This window comes from Myxocyprinus asiaticus, chromosome 21, assembly GCF_019703515.2.
Source record: "Myxocyprinus asiaticus isolate MX2 ecotype Aquarium Trade chromosome 21, UBuf_Myxa_2, whole genome shotgun sequence".
Lineage (NCBI taxonomy): Eukaryota > Metazoa > Chordata > Actinopteri > Cypriniformes > Catostomidae > Myxocyprinus > Myxocyprinus asiaticus.
The window spans coordinates 9,800,741-9,822,824 of record NC_059364.1 but is presented as its reverse complement, the minus strand read 5'-3'; positions in this window follow the sequence as shown (position 1 = coordinate 9,822,824).

The following is a 22,084-nucleotide window of genomic DNA, read 5'->3' as shown; positions in this document are numbered from 1 at the left end:
TTTTTAAAATAAATAAAACATACAGTAATACAAATATCAACTGAAATGTAAAAATACTAGAAAATCAAGAACAAAGTCAGTTCTGTTCCAAATTTTAGATTGAGTGTCAAAGTGCTCAGATGCAGTACCAGAATATGAGCTGGATGTTGTAACACACATGCGCTGGAGTGGATTTTGGTGACACCATGATTGTTTGAACACACATGCACTAACTCAATGGCACCGATGAACTGTTATTGTATTTGTTTTTAATGCTCATGTTGTCTTTGTTTTGTAAAATTATCGTTGTTTGTGTCTTGATTAATGAAATATATATATATATATATATATATATATATATATATATATATATATATATATATATATATATATACATACTATATATATATATATATATATATATATATATATATATATATATATATATATATATATATATATATATGTTAGAATACTCACGTGCAAAATAGATCGTTAATATTTCATGATATATGCATGCTCAATGTTTGTGTTTGTTGCAGAGCTTCAATTATTTTTGATCACGTGATCTTAGGTTTAAAAGCTAAATGTATTTTGTGATTAGTATAAATTCATAAGCAATTAGTAGATTTAATGTGTGTAAAAGGCTTTGTCATTTTTAACGTGCTTAGTGGTGTATAAATAGCCAGTATGAAACAAACCACCTCCATGAAGTTGGCACCCATATAATTAAATCATTACCAAATCTATACCATTCGTTTGTGCCGATTTGTGCAGCTAAAATTAACATTTGTGCTGATTCAGTGTTTGAGATATTAGACATAATTTTTTTGGCTGTGTGATGTCACTTTCCATCCCATGTGGTCCAAATCGCTCCGAACCGGTTTGTGCTCAAATTGTGCCATTAAAAGAAACACTGAAACTATTTATCTTCCTTAGAAATAGCATGACACTTTTCAGGAGCAGTGACGTCACTCAAAATCGTTCTGATCTGGTGTCATTTGTTTGTGCTCGATTTGTGCTGTTAAAAGAAACATCATAACATATTCCTTTCTTTGTATTTAACAATATAGCTTTTGGGAGCCATGAAATCACAAAGGCTAAACCCCATGTCAATCACTCTTACCTGTCTTCATCGTTTGTGCTTGTTTCTGGTTTGTACCATGTTTGGTATCATTGAAGCATTAATTTTTGGCAAATATTTAATCTTTCACCACATCAAACTCCAAATGCAAAAAAAAAAAAAAAAAAAGAGTCTGTGTTTGTGCTGCAAATTATGATTTGTTTATAGGTTATATGTGACACTGCTGAACAAAGCTGTACATAATGTTTATATAGGTTAATTATTCCACGTTTTTTCACAAGTAAACAGTCAAAGTATTCAGCTCTGACTTCGTTTATTAGTTTTAATTTAGCTAGAAGCTGGTGCAACTTGTGTTGACAGTGTTTGTGTAATTGCATAGTCCTATATGTTAAGTAATATTCAAAATATTTGTTTGAAATTTCAGCGCAATGTTTGAAAACATGTTAGGTACAATTCACATACTGGAATGCGTTGTTGTTGCACTAAAATTAAACGCAGCGTCACAAAAGAGCAAAACGTACGTGTCTCGACTCAATACATTTAACAGTTTAGGTTCTTTTTCAATTGACATGGCATCTAAAAACACAAACAAGCCGTCAAAGACGTCTATATAGCACATGTTTACATTTAAATCAATTATAAAGCAGCGAGGACGGACACAAAAACGCGCTCAATGTGAAAGTGTCAGTGTAAGACTAGAACACTTTAGAAAAGTTTGAGCACACTTGCCTATTCTTTATTATTTGTTACTGCACATTTTAGATTTTAGAGTATAACATCATCAAAACTAAGAAGTAACACAAAAGTATGGAAATGATGCAGTGATCAAAACAAACATCTTCTATTTGAACTTCTTCAGTGTAGCCTTTTGTCTATTCCAGTTCTGCACAGTTCATTTTCTCAATCAACTTCAGTTGCATCCTGGGATGCTTTTTAAACAGTATTAAATGATTTGATATGCTGGACACTTGTTGGCTACTTTTCTTTAAAAATTATTAAATAAATAAAACAAATAAATAAAAGGTTTGTATAGACATCTATAATTAGGCACAATTTATTTTTGAGTACAGAAATAATCCCAAGTGTTTTACCATAAGCCTTTAGATCAAAAGGTTTTATGATTATGAGAAACAGACTTAGTCAGTGTCCTTTGGACTGGTTGTGTAGGCTATATTTATTTTATATTTATAAGTTCTTGATATTAATTTTATTTACTAACTTTTACTATTTTTTATTTTATTTGTATTGTATCTTGCTATGTTTTGCTATGGCTGTAGATATCTGAGTTTCAATTTTTTTAGTTTAAGTTTTTATGCTTAAAGTAACCATTTAAAGTGATTTTAACAAGGACATTTTAGACATTTTACCAAACAATTTGGTCAAATTAGCTTCAGAAAAAGTAACTTTAGCTGAAAGTTGAGTAGTTTGCATCCCTGGTTTAAATATCAGACCAAATCTGATATTTCCTGACAGAGAGATGTGTTTGAGTTTGATGTGGTGAAAGATTAAATCTTTGCCCAAAAATTAATGCTTCAACGATACCAAACACAGTATGACAGGTGAGAGTGACTGACATGGGGTTTAGCCTGTGTGATTTCAAGGCTCCCAAAAGCTATCTTGTTAAATACAAAGAAAAGATATGTTATGATGTTTCTTTTAATGGCACAAATCAGCACAAATTGAGCACAAACGAACGACACCGGTTTGGAGCGATTTGGACCACATGGGGTGGAAAGTGACATCACAGAGCCAAAAAAAGAATGTCTAATATCTCAAACACTGAACCAGCACAAATGTTAATTTTTGTGGTACAAATGCAGCACAAATGAATGGTATAGATTTGGTAATGATTTAATTATATAGGATGCCAACTTTACGAAGGTTACAAACATCCAGTACGTAGTGAATTTAATCCAGTACGTCATTGCGCTACAGGCTGCAGTGAGGACAGACTCAATAGGCTCGTTTGAGATGAGCAAGTTCTGCTCAGAACCGATCACCGGTGATCACCTGCAGGTGCATGCAGGTTAGAAATATGTCCGACTTGCTGTGATGTCATGAAGATGTACATATGTCAAAAAATTTCCGCAAGAGTGAGGTGGCCACAGTTGTAGCAGGCAGGCAGCCATTTCGTATTTTTTTAAATATTGCAGTCTCTGAACTTTTAAATACTCCTCCTAGGGGATTCATGAGACTGTCACCACATTTAGAAAACATTATGCCAAGACATTGAAGATGCTAAATTGTGAACAGATTTTTTATATATCGAATGGTGTTGCCATGGCGAGGCATTCAATTAATGGCGAAAAATGGGAAACAGGAAGTGTCTTGTATCTTCTTTTGTGCAATGTGTGATTTAGATAAAAATTTAGATGTATGTTTAGTCTTATCACATGAATGTGACTATTTTGGGTCACGGTCATAGCACCACCATCTGGCAGCAGGAAGTGTGGCTCTTACAACAGATTTTAAAATAGTCCTCTTATATATGCCCAAATTGCTTCAAAATTTCTTTGAATAATGTAAAATGCCAAATGCATGTTTCCACCTTGCTTGAAAGCCACCGGTTGGAAATGAACCCATGGTGCTTGGGCCCATCATCGCTGCTTGAAGCTATATTGTTCTGTTTTTTTTTTTCTGTTTTTTTCTGTTTGTCACTGCATTTGCTTTCTGTTGTTTTTGTTTACCTCTGAGTAATTTTGTTTCAATATTGAATCCACTTAATGTCTTTTTATTTATCATGTTTTCTGTAATTATTTGCTTTTAATGCTGTTTTGTTTTTCTATTTAACATGCTCTGAAAAGCAAAATTGAGATATACTATAGAAACAATTTAAAATTATTATTATCATTATAAAATGGTTGTATACATATCTATATACAGTAAACAGTCTTCCAAATTACACCTGGATGTAATAGCTCATTACTGTGTCGGTATAAATGAGGGATGTGTATGCTAGACAGGGGTCCAGCATGAGGCATTTGTTTTTCCTCATGAAATGTTTGTACTATGACATCACAGTCTCCTTATGTAATACTGCTTAAACAGAGAGGTTTTCAGGCTACAGTACATGACTCTCGTTGCCACTGTGAATCCCATTTCTGTGCTGTGTGCTGTTTTCATGAGTTTTTAAAGAAATATTCCGGGTTCAAAACATAATGTTTATTTTCACCAAAAATTTCCATTTTCTTTAGAAAAAGAAGCGCTGTGCTTCTTACATATGCAGTGTGAATGTTGTGACCTGTTAACATGGCCACTGAAATAAATATGCACCTCTTGTGTGTGTTGTGCAATACACAAACACTGGCAGCACTAAGAAAATCTCTCTTATACTGGGCACTTTTGCATTGTGGTTTATGTGTGTCAGTGTGTATATAGTCATATATGTAAAAGCACAGTCTCTTTGTGTTTACAGGTAGCTTGATGACATGTCCACAGGTCAAGTGTTTCTAAGGGAAACTGTGTATATGAGCATGATCTGTCCTCATAAGGTGGTAAGTAGATGAGTTCCTTCTTTTCATAGACCTGAGCTCATATCTAAACAAATACCTCATCCATAGAAACAGGGCATTGGCTAGACTTCCTCTTTCACACAACTCTGCTCACTCACTCAAACTGCTAGCTTTTTCCATGGCTATTTGTTAATCACACATCAAATGTTCTTTATCCTCGTATTGTAAATTACAGCAGTCTATTAGGCAAAAAAATGTGCAGAGCTGAGGCAGCATGACTAATTTAAAACATTTAACAAGTGAATTGTATAATTTTTAAGATAATTAAAGAGAATGTTGATTAGTTTTCTGCAGACTTCATAAAGGTCATAAAGGTTAGAATTAATTCTGTCATTACAAGCAAAAGCAATCAATTATAAGCAATCGGTTTTATTAATCTTGTAAACACTTTTGAATCTCCATTTTCGGTGGATGAAAATGCCGTTCTAGTGCAGATGAGAGGAGCAAACATAGCAAAATCAAAACATTTAAGTCCTTTTTTGCAATTAATTCTCCTTCCAGCCCAGTAGGTGGCGATATGCACAAATAATGTGAATCGCCAAAAACAAAAGAAGAAGAAAGTAAAAGTGAGCATTTATTGTCAAAAAGAACTTAAATATTGATCTGTTTCTCACCCACACTTATTATATCACTTCTGTCATCATTAGTAAAAGCAATTTAATTATTCTAGTTAGCATTTTTGAATCTCCATTTGTCGGTGGAGGAAAACGCCATTCTAATGCAGATGAAAGGATTAAACATAGCAAAATCAAAACATTTAAGTCCTTTTTTGCTTTAAATTCTCCTTCCAGCCCAGTAGGTGGCGATATGCACAAAGGATGTGAATTTCCAAAAACAAAAGAGGAAGAAATTGAAAGTAAAAGTGGAAATTTATTGTCAAAAAAGGACTTAAATATTGACCTGTTTCTCACCCACACTTATCATATCGCTTCTGTCATCAATTTTGAATCTTTGTTTCTTGGTGGAGAAAAATGCAGTTCTAGTGCAGATGAGTAAACGTGGCAAAATCAAAACATTTTTAATTGAAAACATATATGTGTGGGCATGGCCTAAGAATTTTGTTCACTTAACTGTAAATTGAATAAAATACTGCATATTTTATGTGGTCCCCTTAAAGGTGGTCTAAAAGTTCATGTTGAGTGCAGGATTTACTTATCAGCATTATGTGATGTGTGGTGAAAAAGTCTTTTTTCTGTGTGGTTTTCATTGTGTCACATTGCTTAAGAGCGTAAAAGATCAGAACATGAATTAAATATTAAAATGTATTCTTTTTCCACCACCAAAGCTAGCAAAAAACAGCTTGAACCAGCCTAAACTGGGTTTCTGGTCTTAGTCAGGCCTGTCTCTTGGCTGTTTTTAAAAAAGGTTTTTGGCATTCGTAGGCTGGTAACCAGCTTAGCCAGGCTAGGAGACCAGCAAACGCAATTTTTTTCCAACAGGGACCATCAAGTCTCCACTCTCATTCATGACAATCAAAAATCTTTCCTCTGTTGAAAGGCCCGGTGGCTCGTTGTGTGCCAGCTGCTCATTAGATTGAGTGCAGAGGACAAGAGGGGTGAGATATATCGCATTGCTCGTTTGCCAGGGATATCGGCAGAACCTCAGATCTTGCTGATCTGGCTTGGGTCGCTGACGTGAACAGCTCTTTTGGCACTTAAAATGTGTTGCATGATTTCTTGCCTGCCTCATAAATAGAGCGGCACACTGGAGCTGTGATAAACCCCTTTGACTCCTTTGAAGTGCATGATCGCTTGTCTTGGAAAGAGATCATGGAATGTGTTAACAGAGATCTCAACTTCACAATTTGCATTAGAGAGAGATATAGACATATAGAGATAGACACAAGGAATGTGAGTGTATGTTGTCAGAGTTTGGAGAGCTGGACTTCCAAACCTCTGAAAGTTGAGCAGGAAAAAAAAAAAAAAAAGAAGAGACCAACATTGTAGATCATAAATCATTTCAATCTGTGACTTGGCACCGTTGCACAAACACAAGAGCTCAATATTTCTGCCTCATATTTTTTTCCTTCAGTACCACGTCCCCTTTTACTGCTGTAATGCCACTGAATTAGATGGAACCACAACAGCACAAGCCAAGTGCTTCCTAAATTCAGCTTTTCCTACCATGGTTCTAAACCAGTGGTTCTCAACTGGTGGGTCGTGAGTCTTGACCCAAAATGAGCCTGTTTTGCTAAATTATGCTAAATGCAAAATAAAATGCAAATAAAGCCATGTGATAAATTGGCTTATCAACTTTTAAAAAAAGAGTAGAAAACACTTCCCATATCTTTTGTTGTTGATTTCTAAGGCTATGCAAATTCATCTGTTACTTACTTCATAGTAGCTAGCCAAGTTAGGTATATACTGTAATTATATGGACGGTTCCTGAAGGCAGGAGATGCCTTTGTTCTCGAAAACATTAATACAACTATGCAAAGTGATGAAGTACAACCAAGACTACGTTAAATGTGTTTACATTTGTGCCAACCACAAATTGTTTTGTGCAGTGAATTATTAGCTTAATAAATGATGCATGAAGAATTAGCAGACAAAAATATATGATTAAGAGGTGGTACGTTTTATAAAAAGGAATAACACATTTTAATGTAAGTAACAACAATATATTTTGGTATCAAAGGTTCAAATTCAGTGAAGTAAATTCAGAAGTAAGTTGAGATGACAGTCATGAGAAAAGAGCATAAAAGAGCAATAAAGAGCAATAAAGAATAAACTCATAAGACTTTATAACCTTCAATGTGTAATGTCATCATTAATGATATACAGTGATAAATAAATAATAATAATAAAGTTCAATGTTTGATTTTAAAAGACCCCACAGTAAAAATGCCTGCATAGTCATACAAATTGACAAAATCAACTTTTAGCAGAAATATAGTATGCTTGTAAAATTTACAATCTTTCTCTTCTAGGAAAACGCACCAAAAATGTTGTTACACTATACAGATTTTTGCCCAATCAAATGCACTCTAGAAAGAGAGTGTCACTACTTGTCCAGATGTCTAGTGTACAGTCTGGTCTTAGTTGAGGCAAAACCAGATGAGAACCAATTTTTTTGTAAAGGACAGTGAGTTCAGGGTATGGCAAAGGTACAGTACTTAGTCGAGACAGCAGAATGGAGTGGAGAGGCCAGTATGCAGAGGCCAAGGGAGCGTGCAAAACCCAATGACAACAAGAATGTGATGGGTCAGTCCAAGAATCTAATCACACTAGCTAAGTATATGTGGCAGCTTACACATCACCTTGGAAGTTCCACCTCTGGCAGTGTCAGGAAAGCAGTGTAATCATTTCTAGCTGTGGCTTGGCAGGTGATAACCTTGAAGTGACACCCCTGAATGGATGGATGTGTTTGGGTATGGTAGTGATGTAAATTAAAAAGTGAGAGGGAGATATTATGGCAGTGACTGAGCGCTTAATGAAAGGCTGTGAATCACATAAACCTGTTCTTCCCATCTTAGAGGCTGGCCTGCCAGCACTTACTAAGTTTGGGCTGAGATTCCTCCAGGTGGAGCCCCTGATTCAGCACAAAGACCCTACATTCCAATTTATCTCACCAGATTTGCATGGATCTGGCAATATATCTGTCCTGCATGTTTTGGCTACTAAAGGCTGCTTTATGGCCCATTATAATTTGTCATTTATAATGTTTGCAACAGAATACTAGCATATTACTTATATTTTTGAAGTATGAAGTACATAAATGGTGCATAGTATGCAACTTGTCTGTATGCATGGAATACCCAGATGTCCTACTGCATGTGCAAAAATGTGCAGCATACAGCTGTGCACACTATGAGGAATGTCTGCCACAATGCAATGCACTCGAATGGACTTTTCTAGTGCAACAAATTAACTGGAAGCAATATCAACCATGATCTTTTTCTTGATTATTTAATTATACAGCCAACGAGTTTCTACATTTTTGCCCAGAATTTGATTAAATATGCAAAATAAAGATGATAACTGGAAACCACTTGCTGAATAACATTAAGCATGCACCATAGTGAGGTTATGTGTAGCATAAAACCTTAATCTTTTATTTTTTTCTCAAAGTATTTTATTTATTTATTTATTTATTTATTTTGCTTTTAGCTCACCTCTGTTTCTGTTTGTTGACCTGTTTCCTGTGGGCATGGTCAGCCTGAGCTCAGTGCTACAGATGGAATCCAGGGGAACACTTACAGTATGTGAAACATAAAATGACATTAGTATGGCTGTTCTGTTGGTTATGCTCAACTCTGAACTGAATGCAGGCATTGAGGAGTGTTTCTGGGCGAGAGCTGGGTGGATGCGATTGTCTCATTCTGGGGTGAGTGGACAGATTGAGATTGTTCCCACAGAATCACATGTTCACAGAAAATTTTATAAACATCCTTTAATTCTTTAATAAATGAGGCAATGTTGGCATACAGAGTATAGAGTACAGAGCTACTGTATAAAATGAAAGTCAACTTTAAATGCCATTTGCAACTCATTTTACATCCATTATCGGAAGTATTTTCGAGTGAAACTGGATATTTTACTGTATAAAATATAGGCGGGTACTTGATTTCATCCATTGGGAATTGATTTATTGGTTTAATCAAGTGAGCATTACATACCAGAATGGAGCCAGGTGGATGAAGGGAATGGATTGCAAAAGTAAGAGGGATTTGTGACGACAGTCAAAAAAGGAAAGTCGTTTTTGACCCGTTTAAGAGTTAAAAACTGAAAAACTAATCTTAATCTTGTATTTGGTCGAAATGCCTTTGCTAAAAAAAAAAAAAATGATTTTTTACTTATCCAGTGTCAGGGTGTTTTCGGTTGTTGCTAGGGTGTTGCTAGTTGGTAGCTAAGGCATTACTAAATGGTTGCTCCATCCCCAAAGATATGTATGATATCCTAATCCCTTGATATGTATGGGGTCCATGGGATTTTTTTGCAAATTTTTCATCTGTGGGCAGACATTTGCATTCTTTAATATGAAGAGTTTACTGTATATCTACTGTAAATAGGGATATCGATATATCGATTGTTATTTTATCAATAAATTTTTCAGGCATCAATGTATAAACATTAGCAGCATTTAAATTAGAAGCCTTATTTGTGTGCTTTCCAATTCACTGTTTGTTGCCTTCCATTTAATGTTTTCTGACGTTAAAGCTTTCAGAAACCACAAGCGGGTGATATAACGTTTACTGAAGTCGGTCGCAGGTAGGGAAGGCATGGGTATCACACACAGGACGAGCTGATGCGGCGCAGCAGATGGTAGTCCAAAGTTTTGAAGATTTTGTTCTTCAAGAATGAACAAAGTGTCGTTGATGAGTTTGCAGGTTGGTGTTTGAAACTGGTGTATCTGCTGAAACTGAACGATTAGAAATGGCAACGTTTATCATGCAATTTCTCTGTATGTAGCCTTAAATAGGTAAAAATCACAAAATGACATACTTGTAACTGAAAATACATTGTAGGTGATATGAAAGATACTGTAACACTTCTCAGTGGAAAGGAGGAGGCGAGAAGCAAGATTTCCTGGTTCAGGTAGGCATTTAATTGTGCACCCTTTCGTTTACAGTTCCACACACACTCAACAGTTTCACAAGCAAATATTTACTAAAAGAGTCCCACTTCATTACATCATCAACATAATAACATATAACACCGTGGCCTTCCTTGCGCCAGTCTCTCTCCCCGTCTGCTGGTGGTGTGGCTCTTTTATGCCGCTCTCCCCGTGCTCACAGAAATTAGAGACAGAGTTAGACATAATCGAGCTCAGGTGTAAGCGCCCTAACCGCTTTCTCTCTCTCCGGAGAGATGCTTGACCACGCCCCCGCTGTCACAGATACATATACACAATATGCCATACAGTGATGGCTAAAGTAAATAATCTATGTCCTTTGATAATGATTTGGGTCAAATTGAATGAAAAACTATGCGAGTTGCGCTCCGTAGTTCTGCAGAATTTTGAGCATCCCCCTGAGTTGTAGCTCGGCATCTGTTGGCGGCAGTGTGTGTACCTTTATAGAAAATAATTGTTTTTAATTTTAGAACATGCCATGTCGAAATATATTTGAAAAGACAAAGATTATTGTGCAACAAGCAGCCCTATTTATATATGAAAAAAATCCCGATGCATATATATTTATAATCATCGGGAATAGCTTCCAATTATCGATGCGTGAAAAAGGCATCGATCCAAAGCCTAACTGTAGAAGAATAGCACTACTACTGACATATAGGTATTGCTTTTTCTACATGAAATACTGGTATAAAAGATTGTCATGTCAATGTTCATGTTTATAATCAAAAGGGAGGGAGGTGTGCTGTAAATCTATTGTACTCTACAGGGTCTTTTTTGACCGAAAGAGAATGGTGGTTTGGAATAATGTGCACTGTGTGAAGTAAATATAGGGCACCTGTGTGACCTCATATATCCACAAAAAATGACATTGTAACTAGCTGGTTAAAAGTAATTGCAAAAATGGCTCAGAAAAGTGTAGTTAGGTCTAGCATCATTTGTTTCCAGATGACATATGTGTCCAAATGCTTTTTGTGGCCACTGTATATACTATTTGACAGTTGTGAGTGACAGATTGATTGGCGGCCCATCAGTGGCTGAACTCCCAGCATCTTTTCACAAGGCCATTATACAAATGAATGAGGGAATCCTGTACGAAGGGGGTGCGCTCGACTACAGCAATGAGGGAGGTAAAGGTTATTGAGGGGGTGGCACAACCCTAATGACCCCAATTCTACCACCCTGCTAAAAAGCTGTATTTCTTCTGCTTAAAGGGGCTTTGTGTTTTGCCTCCACTTCCCTCATGGGAACTCACTTTGAGTGTGTGCTATAAGGAGTGGGTCGCAAGAGCCAGACATGGCAGTCGGCCATTCCCAATGAAACAATGCCAGAGAATAGCTTTATTTGTTAAGGTTTCTTCATAGAGGAGCTTTTGGAAAGGCTGAATGGGTTTAGACCGCTGGCCCTCTCTCACCCTCCACTGTCTCTGCTCCATTGATTAACCTGCCCACTCGGCTGAGAAACGGGGGCAGTTACTGGAGTTTAGAGATTATGTCAATTAGTGAGAGACGGTGGTCCCTGTTTAACTCTTGCCTGGGCCGCCCTCCCAGGCTTAGGCTCTCAGGGCCCAGAGGTTAAAGTTTGTGACCCTGCTGCCACAACACGGAGGCTTAACCGACAGTGTCACTCAGTGTGACCTTTCCGACAACCTTGACCTTTTGGGGCCCCGTGCATTGGTTTTGTCTCACAAACACGGTGTCCGCTTAAAAAGCATTCACATGTCTTAAATTAACTTTTTAAAGTATATATATATATATATATATATATATATATATACACACACACACTGGCAGCCAAAAGTTTGGAATAATTTACAGATTTTGCTGTTTTGGAAAGGAAATTGGTACTTTAATTCAACAAAGTGGCATTCAACTGATTACAAAGTATAGTCAGGACATTACTGATGTAAAAAAACAGCACCATCACTATTTGAAAAAATGTCATTTTTGATCAAATCTAGACAGGCCCCATTTCCAGCAGCCATCACTCCAACACCTTATCCTTGAGTAATCACGCTTAATTGCTAATTTGGTACTAGAAAATCACTTGCCATTATATCAAAAACAGTTGAAAGCTATTTGGTTTGTTAAATGAAGCTTAACATTGTCTTTGTTTTTTGAGCTGACACAGTATGCAATAGACTGGCATGACTTAAGGTCAATATTAGGTAAAAAAAAAAAAAAAAAGGCTAGGCTTTCTCTAGAAACTCATCAGTCAATCATTGTTTGAATGAAGGCTGTACAATGCTTGAAATTGCCAAAAATACTGAAGAATTCATACAAAGGTGTACACTACAGTCTTCAAAGACAAAGGACAACTGGCTCTAACAAGGACAGAAAGAGATGTGGCAGGCCAGATGTACAACTAAACAAGAGGAAAGTCTAGTTTGAGAAATAGACGCCTCACATGTCCTCAGCTGACAGCTTCATTGAATTCTACCCGCTCAACACCAGTTTCATTTACAACAGTAAAGAGAAGACTCAGGGGTGCAGGCCTTATGGGAGGAATTGCAAAGAAAAAGCCACTTTGGAAACAGAAAATCAAAAAGAAAAGGTTAGAGTGGGCAAAGAAACACAGACATTGGACAACAGATAATTGGAAAAGAGTGTTATGGATCTTAACCCCATTGAGCTTTTGTGGGATCAGCTAGACTGTAAGGTGCATGAGAAGTGCCCGACAAGCCTGGCAAGTGCTACAGGAAGCATGGGGTGAAATGTCAGTATCAGAATGAGTATCTGGACAAACTGACAGCTAGAATGCCAAGGATCTGCAAAGATGTCATTGCTGCATGTGGAGGATTTTGTGATGAAGTAGTTTAAGAAGCTCTGAATATTTTTGTCAAATTGTAATAATAATTTTTCACGTTATTAATGTCCTGACTATACATTGTGATCAGTTGAAAGCCACTTTGGTGAATAAAAGTACCAATTTCTTTCCATAAGAGCAAAATCTGTTCATTATTCCAAACTTTTGGCCACGTCTGTGCATATATATATATATATATATATATACAGTGCATACAGAAAGTATTCAGACCCCTTCATTGTTTTCACGTTTTGTTATGTTGCATCCTTATGCTAACATGCTTTAAATATATATATTTTTTTCAAATCAATCTACACTCACAACCCATAATGACAAAGCAAAAAACAGATTTTTGATAACTTTGAAAAAAATTTAAAAGAAAAACTGAAATATCACATTGACATAAATATTCAGACCCTTAACTCAGTACTTAGTTGAAGCACCTTTGGCAGCGATTACAGCAATTACAGCCTCAAGTCTTTTTCTGGGTATGATGCGACAATCTTTGCACACCTGGATTTGGGGATTTTCTGCCATTCTTCTCTGCAGATCCTCTCAAGCTCTGTCAGGTTGGATGGGGACCGTTGGTGAATAGCCATTTTCAGATCTCTCTAGAGATGTTCGATTGGGTTCAAGTCTGGGCTCTGGCTGGGCAACTCAAGGACATTCACAGAGTCGTCCCTAAGCCACTCTTGCATCTTCTTGGCTGTGCTTAGGGTCATTGTCCTTTTGCAAGGTGAACCTTCGGCCCAGTCCTGACCAGGTTTTCATTAAGGATATCTCTGTATTTTGCTGCGTTCAGCTTTCCTTCAACTCTGAGCAGTCCCCCAGTCCCTGCCGCTGAAAAACACCCCTACAGCATGATGCAACCACCACCATGCTATTGGGATGGTATTGCGCAGGTGATGAGCGGTGCCTGGTTTTCTTCAGACATGACGCTTGTAATTGAGGCCAAACAGTTCAATCTTCATTTCATCAGACCATAAAATCTTGTTTCTCACAGTCTGAGAGTCCTTTAGGTGCTTTTTCATGTGTCTTGCACTGAGGAGAGGCTTCCGTCTGGCCACTCTGCCATAAAGCCCAGATCGGTGGAGTGTTGCAGTGATGGTTTTTATATATATATATATATATATATATATATATATATATATATATATATATATATAATTATTATTTCTTAAAGTGATATTTAACCCAAAAAAGATCATTTGACATTTACTATAGTGACAATCTTTGCAAAAATTGTCTTAAATCCTTTTGTTTATTATTTGCATTATAAAGTATACAAGGTCTTTAATTTAATTCCTTTAACATGCAAATGCTCTGAAAATTGATATATTTATCAGATTCTGTGTTTTTCCACAGTGGCGTAAATCTCCTTGATGGACATGTTTGTTCTGTGAGGTAGTCTGCGGGACTGGAGTGGTATGATGATCTTTGCAGATGCTGCTGTTTTAAATGATGAGCTCCTGTGCTCGCAATTAATTCTGCACTGCTGATGAGAGGCGACAGATGCTTCTGCCCTCAATGATTTTTCAAGTCAACGGCCCTGAGCTGTTCAACCTCTCCTGATCCACTGTGGAGGGTCTAGGTCTTTCCTGTGCAACAGAGCTCACATTAACACACTCTTTGGGTCTGTCTCTCAAAGCAGAGCTGTCTCAAAGCACATCCCGTTTGTTCAGGAATGCAGACACATTCATGCCACATCTCTGTACATCAGGAATGAGTGCAAGGTCTTACGCTCAAACACACTTTTCTTTTTCTTTCACGTTTTGAATTTATCACCAAAACCTTACATGTGGACACACTGCTAGATATGCAAAGAATGCCAGCTTCTCTTCTAAGGCAATTTATTTGGAGACAAAAAGCTATAAGAAATGCATTACCCCATAGTGTGGAACATCCAAAAATGCAAATTAAACATAATGGAACTTATTCACTGTAATGCCATATTTGATTTTTGATGGGGATGAAAACGGGACTGACTTATAGTCTCTTCAGTGGGTTGTACTCTTTTATTTAAAATGCTTTTGATAATTCCTTGGAAATAAATAAATAAATAAACACCTTTAAAATCAATTTCAGCAGACAACAAACTCAAGTGTAAATGTAAAATGGAACTGAAATATTAATTTACACTGGACAAAAAAAAAAAAAAAAAAAAAAAAAAAAAAAGGGTAACACTTTATTTTGATGTTCCCAAATAGATATTTAACTGACTATAAGTGACTTATCAACTGGCTTGCTATAGCTAGTAAACAGTGTTTCAACAAACATTCAGTAGACTTTCAGTAGCCTGTATTTAGATCTTTATTAATGACATTTTAATGAACTGATGTTCTCAACAATAATGTAAGTAGGTCATTAATAGAGATCTATATACAGGCTACTGAAAGTCTACTGAATGTTTGTTGAAACACTGTTTACTAGCTATAGCAAGCCAGTTGATAAGTCACTTATAGTCAGATAAATATCTACTTGGGACCATCAAAATAAAGTGTTACCAAAAAAATAATGAACCTGAAATTGCAAGGTAACCCAGATGTAAAATCAGAGTAAATTGTATTCTAAGTTATAAGCTTAAAACTAACTAAAGTGCATATTTAACTAAAATATTTAAAGAGACTAAAGACAAGTAACTAGAAACAGAATGAAAACCAAAGAGTCAGAAAAATATGCAAAATTGTATATTTATTATTAATACTTGCAAATATATGTAAAACATATTACAGATAAACTTGACCAATAATAGTCTGGATCAGCGCTGCAAATATGATTTATACAATCAGCCAATCTTGCTGTAGCCACTGACTCCACCCTAGAGTTAACGCAGACAGACACAGAACAGAACAAGAAGCAAAGAGCAACGAGATGCCGATCAACTGTGCTGTTAGGAATTTATAGCAGCAAAAGTCTGAAAAATAGAAAAGATTAGTTTAATTTTAAACTAAAGCAAGAAAAAGAGAAAAATACCTGAGAGTGAATCTTGATGTCTTATCGAGATAAAGCTGAGTGATGAAGTTAAGTCATTTATTTCACTGTTCATCCGGATAAAACCTGGAAGAACAAGTTTACTTAATTATCGAGGAAATCGGTAAGTTTAATCTTTTATTCTAAATATAGATGAGAATCAGAAACATAAACTTGTTTGAGTAAACTTAGTTGAGAAACTGTGTTGTGTAAATGCTACCACGAGGCATAGCATTTAAAGCTAAAGCTAATGCATGTATTATAAGTTAAGAAAGTTAAAATGATTGTCTGAAATGTTAGGAAAATGTTTCTGAGAGTAATTTCCTGCTTTGTGCAAGCCTGTTATTTTGTATATATGTGTTTTGTTCGAGTTGGACCACATTTTCAATGAGGATAGTGAACATTTCATCGTGGATGTTTCTGCACGAACTTTCTGGAAAGTTTGATGGCGAGCCAAAAACCCAAGAGTCTTATCTGAACTGTGAATATCTTCTGTTTGTGGATTTCTGAATAATCTTCAATTCATCTCTACTTTGAATTCATTCGACAATGAAAAGTTTGAGGTATTCGTGAATCTGGACATTTTTTTGTTTATTCTTGAAACTACGCTGAATTTAGTACATTTGGTAATTCAGTTGATTGATTATTGTTTGTTTAATTGTATAATTGTGTATTTGAATTGTATTGGTAATTAATGGGTAACTGTAATTTTATTTGTTCAGTTTTATTTATACTTTATTGAATTTATTGGGAAAAAAGAGTTACGAAAGAGTTAAATTTGATAATAGATAGGAATTAAAATCGATAAAATATTTTATTAGCTTCAAATAAACATAAAATAAGCATAATTAGATTACATTAACAGAATTTGAAGAGAAGGAATATTGCATTTAAATATCAAATTGCATTTATTGCATTTTATCTAAGATTTATTTGTTGTATTTTTTATTGTTTTATCTGTGACGTTAGTGTTATTCAAATTATTCAATATAAATCAGTTATTTCACTAAAGCCAGCTGTTGAGTGTGTATGTGTACCTTTTGCCTCCTTCACATTCCTGGTTATCTTCTGATTGGCCCAACTCTTTGCCACCCTGGGTGCTACCCATACTACGTGCATGCCACATGTTACAGCACTCTGCTTCCTCATTTCAAAAGTCCACCACACGCCACTGGTCTATACTTATTCTGTATGTCAACAATCGTTTCATTTCTGTCTGTTTTTAATTCTTCCAAGAAATTTCGGAAGAAACATCACAGACAATGTTGATACTTTCATGAATCATAACTGAGGCCTCCATTATGTGCCCTGAACTACAAAAGAGCAATCTTTAAACAATTATATCGCCGAGGCCGATAAATTGGCCGATATTCAGAATTTTTTCATTATCTGCATTGGCTGATACATTTTCCCCTTTGGTCGATTTGTTTTTTTGAGGGTGCTGAGAATCGCCTGCTTGCATGTGAAGTGACTGAGACATGTAAATGACCAGTCATGGTTAGTTTTGTTGTTACATGCCATTGTGTTACTACAATAATAGACCGGTGTGCAACACAGTCTCATTTAAATGGTCTGCATATCAGATCCATGACAGATGCATTTGAGCTCATAATTTTAAAGTGCTGCCTGTTTCATTCACCCTCTCTCTCCTCAACAGTTCCCTGTAATTTTTAACTCTCTTGTCTAATGATAAAAAGGTAAATATCATTAAAACTAATATAATATATCATCTGCAAATATGTGTATATCTCATTTAAACAGATCAATAATAATAACAGTAGTAATAAACCAACCTCACACAACTTCAGCATATCCAGCATCCTGTGGAACGCTCATAAATCTTCTTCTGAAGCATGTATTCTTACAGTCTCTCCTCAACAGTTCCCTGTAACGTTTTTAATGCTAAAATCTCATTTTAAAAGATGTAATTCACAAACCTCAAGAGAATCCAACAATCCCATCGAGCGTGCATCTAATATCTTCCTCTGAAATGCGTATTCTGTCATCCATAATCAAAACTTCAGGATCAGGAGCAAAAGTTCCTCTGTTTCACTCTGTGACAATCCAAGCAGGTGATCCAGGCCGTTTAAACTGTCAGGAGATTGCTGCTCGCGCTGGATTCGCACGAGCTCGTGAGTGCAACTTCAAAGTAAAATCGCTTTACGTGCGCTGTAAGTAGATGTCTTATTCACTATGCCCTGTATGAACAATTGGTTTGATTCTGTATTTTTTTAGAAAATGCAATTGCTTACGTGGACATACCATCCATGGTTGCTGGACTACTGTGTGTACTGTTATTTCCTTCTTCCTAATATATGAACAATTTCTTCATGTGCAAATAAATTACTAAAATTTGATGACTAAACAGAAATCAGAAGAAACCACTATCTTCCATTTAAAATACAATATTATTTTTTTCAATTATTTTTTACAAAGTTAAAGTTTAGTGTGAAATTGAGTAAATGTTGTGTTAATTAACAGTTGATTCATTTTTTAGCAATTTTATGTTTATGTTATTTACTATTAAATTGTGTGATGTATCGCCATTGTATCGGTCTATCGGCTACCTTGCACTCTGGATATTTGCATCGGCCATTAAAAAACCCATATCGGTCGATCACTAATTATGGGCTGGTTAAAGGTAAAAATGTAGGTAAAAAGTAGTATTCTTGTATATTTTTTTAGCTTAAGAATGATATTCAATGCTTTGAAATGGCTTGAAAGGGTGATATATAAATATAATAATAATAATAATAATAATAATAATAATAATAATTTGTTCCAAATAGCAATTATTGTAAAGTAGATTAAAGATGTATAATGTATGAATTAAAATACAGTTTAGGTATGATAACTCTTGGATATATTCATCATGTTAATGTGGGTATGACATATTGATGGGATATTGGTCTTGGTGGACAAGATCTGCTAAGCTGCTGCTGATGCTGCTGCTGCACAGTTAGAAAAAATGCAAGACATGCTGAATAAGCATGTATGACACGCTGCTGTGCAGTTAAACATAAACAGGGTTGGGAGGGTTACTTTTGAAATGTATTCTGCTACAGATTACAGAATACATGCTGTAAAATGTAATTTGTAATGTATTTTGTTAGATTACTCAAGGTCAGTAACGTATTCTAAATACTTTGGATTACTTCTTCAGCACTGGTAGATTGTTTCACTTGTTTTGACTATAAAAACTCCAGTACAGTAAGATAAAATACACATGTTAAAATACATTCTCTGTTGTTTCTAAAACAAGATAAATCAAATATTTGTTTAAGGATTTATAGATATTTTTACAGGAAAACAATACAAAAACTATTATCAAGAATATGATTTTTGCCCTAATATCAAAGGTCTTACTAGAAAAAAAGAAATTATGATCTAACATGAATTTTCTTGATAAAAAAATACGATCGTGCCTGGTAACATGTGCATGTAAAATTGCTAGAAATAGCATTTTAGCTTAGTGTAAAGCTGACAATTTACACAAGGTTTATTTTATTTCTTCTGTTCCAAACTTATTTCAAACTTACTTCTCTGTCTGCTTGTATGAATGTACACATCATAAGAAATTGTTTCACCGCTGTTCAAATGCACTTTGGATCACATCATTTATATGTATAAATGTTTTCCATCTGAAAGGACTAAATATTAAATGAAACAAATGACAATAAAATGCAAAGTAATCTCTTCAGTAATCAAAATACTTTTTGAATGTAACTGTATTCTAATTACCAATTATTTAAATTGTAACTGTAGTGGAATACAGTTACTTATATTTTGTATTTTAAATACGTATTCCCGTTACATGTATTCCATTTCTCCCCAACCCTGAACATAAATACAGTCCCCATGTAGCAGAGCTAGACATGTGGAGGTGGAGGGTTTCAGGGAAAACTCATAGCAAGCTACAGAGAAACCAGCTTACTTGCAAACTGAGCAAATTTAAATGTTAGGCTAAGAGAGAGAGAATGCAAGTTGATTGGCTACCCAATTACACATCAAAGGACTTATCAGCTTACACATTGTGAGCCGATTGGCTTGACATATCACATGTGAGCGAGCTGATTTGCTAACAGATAATAAGTTCAAAGAACTTATCAACTTGCACCATTCAGAGTTTCATGCCTTCACTTGGACATTATAAATCGAGTTAAAATACTCAAGGCATTAGATGACATAAGATGTATTAATATCATAACAGATGGAAAATTTAACAGGATGAGCAACAGTGAAGAACAGGTATTATGAAAAAGGGTGCTAACAGGCTTGAGATTTTGTGTCTATAAAGACACGAGAAGGTCTGCTGATCTCTCAGTTTTTAATCAACCTACAACAACACGCCTGCAAGCACAGTAGCAGCAATTGAACTGCACAAAGGCGGCATTCTCTGTCCCTACCGATAGATCCGAGATTACTGGGGTGAGATAAAGACTGAGAGACTGAGGGCAGGGGGCCGCTCTTGGCTAGGCCCTGCATTCCCGGTGATATTAACCTTTCAGGGAAATCAGTATGACACAGAAGCTGACAGAGGTTCCAAATGATATTTTTATTGCTGGTGTGGTGGGCTGTTTATATAATCGGTCATCTGGCACAAAGCGGAGCCCTGTTCCCCCTGTCTGCAGTCATCAGACCTTTTTTAATTACGGTAAGTGACCTTTGTGGTTACGATGACAGAAGGATGAGAGTGAAGGGGCCAGGACTGTCTGTCTGATAAGCTTCTATGAGAAGACTCTTTCTCTGCTTCAGTGTTATCTCATGTTCATGTCTCTCTGGGTCTTTTCTTTCCTCCTCTTTGGTCTAATTGTGCTCGTCTCTATTACTTTCAAATTTGTACATAGTTTGTAGAATCTGATTCAACATTTCATGCAGCTATTCATTTAAATTAAGGCTGGCAAACAACTTTTTACAACTTATTTTGTTTTAACTCTTGTCCTGTTGGAATGCAACATTGGAGTGTAGCAGTTTTAAGAGATCTGGAAGGCCTTTCAGTTCTTGCAAAGAACTAATTGCAGCAAGAGCAGTCACATCAGTGAATTTCCTTTTAGTAAGTTGAGACATTGCATTTAGTTTTTAGCAAATGTAGCCAAACAACTAAATTTAATTACATTTATGTTGCATTATCAATGCATATTTTATAATACTGTGGGGTTCAAAATTCCAAACTGAAGGTCTTTAATAAGGAGCCACTTACTCACAACACACTCACTGATCACAGATAAAATTGTGCTGCTATAGTCATTGGCTTTGCCATTTAAATAGATTGGCTGTGAATTTGTCTTGTGCTCTGTGTCTATTCTTTTGTGAAAAGAGGTTGGCACTAACACAGTTTGTTCTTAAAAGCAATGGTTGACAATAGGATACAGATGTTGTGCCACAACCAATCTGATTTTGGTGATTCAGCTATTTGATAGACACTATTTGTTTTAGAATGAGTTTTTGGCATCTCCCGGTGTGTTTTGTTATGTACGCTTATGTTGTGTTGTGCCATTATTTTAAATTATCCTCATTATTCCTGAATGCGTAAGTGTTCCACAATTCGACTGTTTGCAATTTCCGGTTGTAGTGTTTTGACACATCGTGTAATGTGATGTTTAAGGTATTACATTTGTAAAAAAATTAAAAAAACGAGATGACCATTTTTTTATTGACAGTGCCTCACTTGAGTGTGTAGATGTCATGAAGCGATGGTCCTAGCTTAGTTGCGTTGATATCATTTACTACTTTTAGATGTAATGACAGCCAACAACTGCACAAGTTGAGCATGAAATAAATTTTTACTCTATAAAAAACTTAAATGGTTGTCACTCTCCATCTTATATCATTCAAGGACAAATTGCGATTTCATGCTTAATTCAATCAATCATGCAGCCTTGATGGATACCATACCGATGCCTAAGAGGTAAAAATCCACAGGTTCCAGAGTGTTTTCAATGGTTTTTCCCCTTATCATACAGTAAGTGCCTCTTTTACTGTCACTGCCAGTGCCACGTTTGTAACGTTGGTTTTTCCACATTAATGTGAAAATGACAAATTAATAAAAAATTATTTTCTCTGGAGTGCCAACCCCTCTACGTTCTGCATGTGGATATTATTATTTCTGGATTGTGCATTGTGCACCAAGTGTGTGGTCGCACTATTTTTTGTCTGTGTC